The following is an 8949-nucleotide window of genomic DNA, read 5'->3' as shown; positions in this document are numbered from 1 at the left end:
CGGGGCCAGTCCGTGCCCAAACTTTGGCGATGACTGTCGCCTCGCAGACCGGCCGGGACCGAGGAAAAAAAACCCCAGCTGGGAGGGAAAAAAAAAAAAACCCCCCCAGCTGGGGATTTTTTATTCTAAATTTAAAAGTGAATTGCAAGTCCTGGAAAGCAAAAGCCATACATACCAGGTTAGAACCACTCGACACAAACACACACCCCAATCCTACCCCACGGGAACTCGGTTCCCGGGGGGCCTCAAATTCAGCCTGCCTGACGAAAACCTCGGTCCGGGGCCGGTCCGTGCCCAAACTTTGGCGATGACTGTCGCCTCGCAGACCGGCCGGGACCGAGGAAAAAAAACCCCAGCTGGGAGGGAAAAAAAAAAAACCCCCCCAGCTGGGGATTTTTTATTCTAAATTTAAAAGTGAATTGCAAGTCCTAGAAAGCAAAAGCCATACATACGAGGTTAGAACCACTCAACACACATGCACACAAGCAGACCCAGACCCACCGACTCTCACAGACAGACACACTCTGACACGCAGCAGGAGACTAACTCGCACAGTGACCGCAACCCTTATTTGAAACACTCTGCTGAACAAAATGCCCTGAGATATCTTCTCACTGCTGCTTCTCAACATCAAACGGTAGATCCTCAGAAAATAGGCATCAGAGACCTGCAAGACAACACAAGGTGGTCAGTGAGGAATTCTATGGTAGCTATGACTCAGCCACCCTCTAGGCCCACATATTTTCTACACAAAAACCTCATAGAAAAGAGGAACTGTAACCTTTTATAATTGTTCCACCTAACTCTAACTCTGTGCCAGGGCAGGGCAGCTCCAAACCAATGCAGTTAAGTTACAGAGGCAGGCACAGTGCAGTTAAAGTTAAGTTACAGAGGCAGGCACAGTGCAGTTAAAGTTAAGTTAAGTTACAGAGGCAGGCACAGTGCAGTTAAAGTTAAGTTAAGTTACAGAGGCAGGCACAGTGCAGTTAAAGTTAAGTTAAGTTACAGAGGCAGGCACAGTGCAGTTAGTTTTACAGAGGCAGGCACAATGCAGTTAAGTTACAGAGGCAGGCACAGTGCAGTTAGTTTTACAGAGGCAGGCACAATGCAGTTAAGTTACAGAGGCAGGCACAGTGCAGTTAAGTTACAGAGGCAGGCACAGTGCAGTTAGTTTTACAGAGGCAGGCACAATGCAGTTAGTTTTACAGAGGCAGGCACAATGCAGTTAAGTTACAGAGGCAGGCACAATGCAGTTAGTTTTACAGAGGCAGGCACAATGCAGTTAAGTTACAGAGGCAGGCACAGTGCAGTTAGTTTTACAGAGGCAGGCACAATGCAGTTAGTTTTACAGAGGCAGGCACAATGCAGTTAGTTTTACAGAGGCAGGCATGGTACAAGGCAGTCGCAGGCGATGTCTGCCGGGTGAACGCGGCGATAGCTGTGGATGCGAAGGCCGGTTCCTCAGGCGAAAAAATCCACGATGACGTCGAGAGGCTGAGATGGCCAATGACGTGAAACACGAGACAACGAGAAGATGGATTGGAACTGCCCTGCCCAGCAAAAGCTCTGGCGAGCTTGCAAAGAAACCCTCTCCCTTGGCTTCAGAGGAGCCCATCCCACTACAGCCCTGTCCTCTAACTTAGCTTCAAAATGCCAACTCACCTGCTCATCTCTGCTCCTTGCCGTGCTCGGGGCAACGCCGAATCCTGCAAAGACAGAAAAGAAAAAAGCACTGAGTTACTGTCACAATGCACAAGGTGGAATTCCCAATGTGGTTCCTTTATTCCATCTTGGACTACAAAAGCTTGTCAGCCAACCAGGGACTGAAACAGAAGAAAAACCACTCAGTCCCACCTCTCGTACTCAAAGATCCCCTGTAAAGTTCTGAAGACAGAGCCCTCAAACGAGTGTGGGGTGCTTTGCCCTGAGGCATGTGCTGTTTTTAACAAATTCGAGTCACCTCCCTTGCTTTCTAGACACTGCTCACCAGCGTGGCAGGCTAGGGGCGGCTGAGGCGAAACGTCTTTCCTTTGATAATGACTGCACGATAAACCTGCAACCCCTTCTGTCTCTCAGAATCCTGTCCGTGACACCGATTCGTGTCAGGATCCACAAGGTGGGATTTGTGATGTGGTTCTTTCCTTCTATCTTAGAGAACTAAAGATTAGCAGCAAACCAGGGACTTTAAACAGAAAAACCTCTCAGTCCCACTTATCATACTCAAAGATCGCCTGTAAAGTTCTGAAGACAGAGCCCTCAAACGAGTGTGGGGTGCTTTGCCCTGAGGCATGTACTGTTTTTAAGAAATTCGAGTCACCTCCCTTGCTTTCTAGACACTGCTCACCGACGTGGCAGGCTAGGGGCGGCTGAGGCGAAACGTCTTTCCCCTGATACTGACTGCACGATAAACCTGCAACCCCTTCTGTCTCTCAGAATCCTGTCCGTGACACCAATGTGTGTCAGGATCCACAAGGTGGGATTTGTGATGTGGTTCTTTCATTCTATCTTCAAGAACTAAAGATTAGCAGCAAACCAGGGACTTAAACACCAAAACACACACAGAGCTTGCACCCACCTGTCCTCCAGCATCCTGGGCTGGGATATCTTGCAAGTAGACCACCTAAAATAAAAAAAAACCAAGGGATTAAAGTTATAGCAGAAACTGCGACCCCAGCAAGAACAACTGCTTCTCTCCACCAACCGAGGCTCACCTTCCACCTGCTTCGCCTTCCCCGCTGCTATCCGGCTTTACTTCCTAGAAATAAATACAAAGAGCAGAGCTGTAACACAGTGACCGGTTCCAGCCCCGCCGCAAAGTAAAACTGTGACCGACCTTCTCAGGGGGACCCCCTCATCTGGGACAGGTGTTCTGCCAGGAGGTCAATCTGTCTGAATCTGAAAGAAAGTTAGGAAAAAAGTCAAAGTGCTGCAGGGTAACTTCACAGCTCCAGAAACCTGCTGCCAACATAAGAATACCACCTAGACTCCAACTACAGCCCGTATTACAAATCTCCAATTACAAGTGCCCGGGACTTGTCCTTAAACACCTACAACCGGACTGGGCGCCAGGGCAGAGCAGCTCCGGACCAAATACCACCAGACACCCATGACACGTGAGACAAGGGGACATGACAAGGAGAGAAAACTCTCTGAGACAAGAAAGTCCTCATGAGGACCGAGAGAATGCTGAACGAGATGACCGAGGAGGGACCCGAGGCGAGCCTGCCGGGCTCCGGTGACCCCGGAGGAAAAAGATACTAACGGAACAACTATTTTCCAAGAACCGCAAAGACGGATGCCCGAGAATCCTGTGGCTGGAAGCCTCTGCCTGCCTTTGAATCGGCACAAGTCCTTATCCACTGTAAAGAAACACTGCTGCATATAGCTGTTGACACAGCTGAGAACGAGACCTAAGAAAACATCCGATCACATGCTTCTAAAGACAGATGCGATTCTGACGCCTGTCCGAACTCCCGCATAGAAGCTTCGCCGGTGCCGGGCCGAGGAATGCAAAGATGGGAGATGAACGGAAGGACCCCGGGGTTTCTCATAAGCCCCTGGGAGGACTAAGGCAATAGAGATGTTACACAAGATGCACATAAGCCACAGAAGGCACGAGAGACAAGTGGCAACACACCCTGGGACTGCTCTGCCCTGCCTGCCTCAGCATTGCGAACCAAAGTGAGGCTTTCCCTCACTGGGGCCTATGGGGTCATTTCCAGAACCTCCCCATCCCCAAAGCTCACTCAAAAACCCAAACCGATCTCAGTCCTGACCCACCGCCCTGCTTTGATCCCCTCTGTGGGCTCCACTTATCTCTCAGAGGGCTGAAGATGTGAGTCACGGCGAGAGGCCGGTCTGGAGCCAAACAAAGCCACCTCGCTGTCTGGGAAGTTCTTCTCTCACCGGGCTGTTGTCTCAGACAAGTATCATCACCTATGATAAAGAAAACCAAATGTAAGTGCACAATCTTAGTGGCATATTCACCAAAACCCAACTCTTACTCACCAGCTCTTAGGAACTCCCAGGTCCTCTGGCCGCACGTTTCGGCCACGCTCCGAGGCGGATGCTGTCGTCGCAGGGTACGCCTAGGATAAACGGAGAGAAGGCGATGTAGCGTCATTGAAAGTTGAGCACGCCCTCGCCGCTCCTTCCGACGCCCCCGACTTGCCGTGACTCCTCGGCCACACCTAAAGGGTACCAGGACCGCACCGACACGTGGACAAGGTCGAGGCTTCGTCACGGACTCCGGTAATATTTGCTGGGGCTCACCAGAGAAGCAAACCGGGTCTCTTGGCAGGTCAGTGAGGGGGCCTCAGCACAGCATCAGGAGGCAGCCTAAAACACACCAACAAGCAGGGATGCTTGGAGTTGCACCAGAAACTGAGACCCCAGCAAGAACAACTGCTTCTCTCCACCAACCGAGGCTCACCTTCCACCTGCTTCGCCTTCCCCGCTGCTATCCGGCTTTACTTCCTAGAAATAAATACAAAGAGCAGAGCTGTAACACAGTGACCGGTTCCAGCCCCGCTGCAAAGTAAAACCGTGACCGACCTTCTCAGGGGGACGCCCATCATCTGGGATGCAGTACTCTGCCAGGAGGTCAATCTGTCTGAATCTGAAAGAAAGTTAGGAAAAAACTTTTGCAGGGTAACTTCACAGCTCCAGACACCTGCTGCCAACATAAGAATACCAGCTAGACTCCAACTACAGCCCGTATTACAAATCTCCAATTACAAGTGCCCGGGACTTGTCCTTAAACACCTACAACCGGGCTGGGCGCCAGGGCAGAGCAGCTCCGGACCAAATACCCCCAGACACCCGTGACACGAGGGGACATGACAGGGAGAGAAAGTCCTCACGAGGACTGAGAGAATGCTGAACGAGATGACCGAGGAGGGACCCCAGGCGAGCCTGCCGGGCTCGGGTGACCCCGGAGGAAAAAGATGCTAACAGAACAACTTTTTCCAAGAACCGCAAAGACGGATGCCCGAGAATCCTGTGGCGGGAAGCCTCTGCCTGCCTTTGAATCGGCACAAGTCCTTATCCACTGTAAAGAAACATTGCTGCACATAGCTGTCGACACAGCTGAGAACGAGACCTAAAAAGATCACGTGCTTCTGAATACAGATGCGATTCTGACACGTGTCTGACCTCCCGAATCGAAGCTTTGCCGGCGCCGGGCCGAGGAACGCAAAGATGGGAGATGAACGGAAGGACCCCGGGGTTTCTCATAAGCCCCTGGGAGGACTAAGGCAAGAGACACATTACACGAGATGCACAGAAGACACAGAAAGCACGAGAGACAAGTGACAACACACCTTGGGACTGCTCTGCCCTGCCTGCCTCAGCATTGCGAACCAAAGTGAGGCTTTCCCTCACTGAGGCCTATGGGGTCATTTCCAGAACCTCCCCATCCCCAAAGCTCACTCAAAAACCCAAACCAATCTCAGTCCCGACCGCCGCCCTGCTTTGATCCCCTCTGTGGGCTCCACTTATCTCTCAGAGGGCTGAAGATGTGAGTCACGGCGAGAGGCCGGTCGGGAGCCAAACAAAGCCACCTCGCTGTCTGGGAAGTTCTTCTCTCACCGGGCTGTTGTCTCAGACAAGTATCATCACCTATGATAAAGAAAACCAAATGTAAGTGCACAATCTTAGTGGCATATTCACCTAAGAGACTCCTACTCACCGTCTCTTAGGAACTCCCAGGTCCTCCGGCCACACGCTTCGGCCACGCTCCGAGGCGGATGCCATCATCGCAGGGTACGCCTAGGATAAACGGAGAGCAGGCGATGTAGCGTCACTGAAAGTTGAGCGCGCCCTCGCCGCTCCTTCCGACGCCCCCGACTTGCCGTGACTCCTCGGCCACGCCTAAAGGGTACCAGGACCGCACCGACACGTGGACGAGGTCGAGGCTTCGTCACGGACTCCGGTAATATTTGCTGGGGCTCACCAGAGAAGCAAACCGGGTCTCTTGGCAGGTCAGTGAGGGGGCCTCAGCACAGCATCAGGAGGCAGCCTAAAACACACCAACAAGCAGGGATGCTTGGAGTTGCACCAGAAACTGAGACCCCAGCAAGAACAACTGCTTCTCTCCACCAACCGAGGCTCACCTTCCACCTGCTTCGCCTTCCCCGCTGCTATCCGGCTTTACTTCCTAGAAATAAATACAAAGAGCAGAGCTGTAACACAGTGACCGGTTCCAGCCCCGCTGCAAAGTAAAACCGTGACCGACCTTCTCAGGGGGACCCCCTCATCTGGGACAGGTGTTCTGCCAGGAGGTCAATCTGTCTGAATCTGAAAGAAAGTTAGGAAAAAAGTCAAAGTGCTGCAGGGTAACTTCACAGCTCCAGAAACCTGCTGCCAACATAAGAATACCACCTAGACTCCAACTACAGCCCGTATAACAAATCTCCAATTACAAGTGCCCGGGACTTGTCCTTAAACACCTACAACCAGGCTGGGCGCCAGGGCAGAGCAGCTCCGGACCAAATACCCCCAGACACCCGTGAGACAAGGGGACGTGACAGGGAGAGAAAACTCTCTGAGACAAGAAAGTCCTCACGAGGACCGAGAGAATGCTGAACGAGATGACCGAGGAGGGACCCGAGGCGAGCCTGCCGGGATCCGATGACCCTGGAGGGAAAAGATGCTAACGGAACAACTATTTTCCAAGAACCGCAGAGACGGATGCCTGAGAATCCTGTGGCTGGAAGCCTCTGCCTGCCTTTGAATCGGCACAAGTCCTTATCCACTGTAAAGAAACACTGCTGCATATAGCTGTTGACACAGCTGAGAACGAGACCTAAGAAAACATCCGATCACATGCTTCTAAAGACAGATGCGATTCTGACGCCTGTCCGAACTCCCGCATAGAAGCTTCGCCGGTGCCGGGCCGAGGAATGCAAAGATGGGAGATGAACGGAAGGACCTGGGGTTTCTTATAAGCTCCTGGGAGGGCTAAGACAAGAGATATGTTACACGAGATGTACAGAAGATACAGAAAGCACAAGAGACAAGTGGCAACACACCCTGGGACTGCTCTGCCGTGCCCGCCTCAGCATTGTTCGCTAAAGTGAGCCTTTCCCGCACTGTGGCCCCAGAGGCCATTTCCCAAACCTTCCCCCCCGCATAGCTGACTCAAAACCCCTAACCGGTGTGAATCCTACCCCACCGCCCTGTTTTTATCCCCTCTGTGACCACAGCCCTCGTCTTATCTCTCTGAAGTGAATCTGTGCGAGGGGACGATCCGCTGCTAAGGAAAGCTGCTGCGGGGGCGGTTCCCTTTTGTGTTACGATGAATCTGCTGCGAGAATCTGAAGTATCGCACTTGATGTGACCTAGAACTTCTGGAAATTCTCCTAAAAAAAAAAAAAAGCCAAGAAGAAGAGTCATTATAAAAGCACCTTATTGCCCCTGAACCCCCAACACAAAACCATGAACTTAAATACTCCCTGTATTCAATATTGTTTTCTTTGAGGTGTTTTCAAAACTTCTGCTGCTTCAAATGCCCAAAAAGATGCCTGCTCTTAGCAGGCTGAAGCAAATTGAAAGAGCCTCTTCACTGAAATGAGAGAGGAACCCTAAACCCTCTTTACCCCTGCTGATTCCCCTGGAAGGAATAATGCCCCTTAGCACAGCCTGGGGTTAATATACCCCTAATTGGGCCCGCCTCTTTTTCCCACGATGCCTGGGAAAGGGGAGGCGGCAAATCCCACCGGGTATAAAGGCCCTCAGAGGGAGCGTAGCTGTTTGGCTCCTCTGAGTTAAATTTGAGGTAAGGAGCTCTGCGTAGAAGAAAACTCTTTGGGAAAAAAACAATGTTTTCTTTTCTGCTACAATTACTCAGGACAATGGAGCAAAGGAACAAAAAAAAGGTAAGAAGAAAAACTTTGTGTTTCAGCAGTGTTGCCAGCTAAGTTGGATAATTTATGGACTTCCATAATTATTTTTCAGTGATTACTAAGTAGCACTCCACCTGTGATTAATTAGGGTGGAGAAGAATAGTATTGATTTGAATGGTGTCTCATAGGGACCTTTAATCAGGGCTGTCTACATTCTAAATGAAAATAAGAAAAAGAATGGACTCCCAGGTGGCATTACCATTACATACCTGCTGGCCTCGCTCCCATTGGAGATATTTGGTGCCAGGGTGTGGGTAGAAGTGCCCTGAAATGCAGCTTTAAACCCTTGAAATGCTGGAAAAGGCAACGCTTAAAATGAGCAAACGGGACAGCTAACTCCATTTAAACAAATACAGTGGTAAATAAATGGCTTCTCCCCTTTAATTTAAACCCCTCAGATATTGGGGAAAAGAGTGGTTTTCCTCACTTTAAATCTCTCTGGTGATGGAAAAGGGGGCATTTTCCCCTTAATTCAGATCCATAAGGAAGCATCATCCATGCTTTCCCGTTCCACTTAAAGTGGGAAAAAATAGAAAATGGACAGTCTCTGTCAGTTGATACCTCTAACAGCACAGAAAAAGCACAGTTACCTCCCATTGAGACTATTAAAATTGCAGGGAAAGTGGATTCCTCTTCAATTTGAACACAGGCAATTGTGGAAAAGGAAGCTTTTTCCCTCAGCTTAAACCCCTTTTTTCCTGATAACCCATCCCTTTTTTGGGGCTCTGAAGAGGGAGTGGTGAGGTAGAAGAGGTACCTCGGGATGGTGCTGAGCAACCTCGGGACTAATCCTGCACCCTCGGGATGGTGCTCAGCACTCTCGGGATGGTGCTGAGCACCCTCGGGACTCATCCTGCACCCTCGGGACTCATCCTGCACCCTCGGGATGGTGCTGAGCGCCTTCGGGATGGTGCTGAGCACCCTCGGCATTCATCCTGCACCCCCGGGATGGTGCTGAGCACCCTCGGGACCTGACAAGGTCTGGAACAGAGCCGTCCCCCAGCTGAGCTCCTGGAGTGACTATAGAATAGAATCATAGAATCAT

General features: G+C 50.9%; 1 long non-coding RNA gene across 2 annotated transcripts; it reads right to left on the bottom strand.

Annotated features, from left to right (window-relative positions):
* Positions 1-407: 407 nt before the first annotated feature.
* Positions 408-7361, bottom strand: LOC147649507 (uncharacterized). Of its 2 annotated transcripts, XR_015278896.1 has the most exons (15): positions 7170-7361; positions 6236-6297; positions 6114-6157; positions 5954-6019; positions 5690-5769; positions 4555-5619; positions 4433-4476; positions 4273-4338; positions 4009-4088; positions 3781-3936; positions 2834-2895; positions 2712-2755; positions 2576-2620; positions 1663-1706; positions 408-667 (listed from the first exon to the last, which is right to left on the bottom strand). It is a non-coding gene; the product is annotated as an uncharacterized LOC147649507 (long non-coding RNA). The 2 variants fall into 2 exon arrangements; XR_015278895.1 differs by lacking the exon at positions 7170-7361 and having other exon boundaries at positions 6236-7128.
* Between the last annotated feature and the right edge of the window lie 1588 nt (positions 7362-8949).

Source organism: Cyanistes caeruleus, chromosome 23 (genome assembly GCF_971803275.1).
Source record: "Cyanistes caeruleus chromosome 23, bCyaCae1.hap1.1, whole genome shotgun sequence".
NCBI classification, from domain to species: domain Eukaryota; kingdom Metazoa; phylum Chordata; class Aves; order Passeriformes; family Paridae; genus Cyanistes; species Cyanistes caeruleus.
The sequence above is the reverse complement of the archived record's forward strand: the minus strand, read 5'-3'. Positions and strand labels throughout refer to the sequence as shown.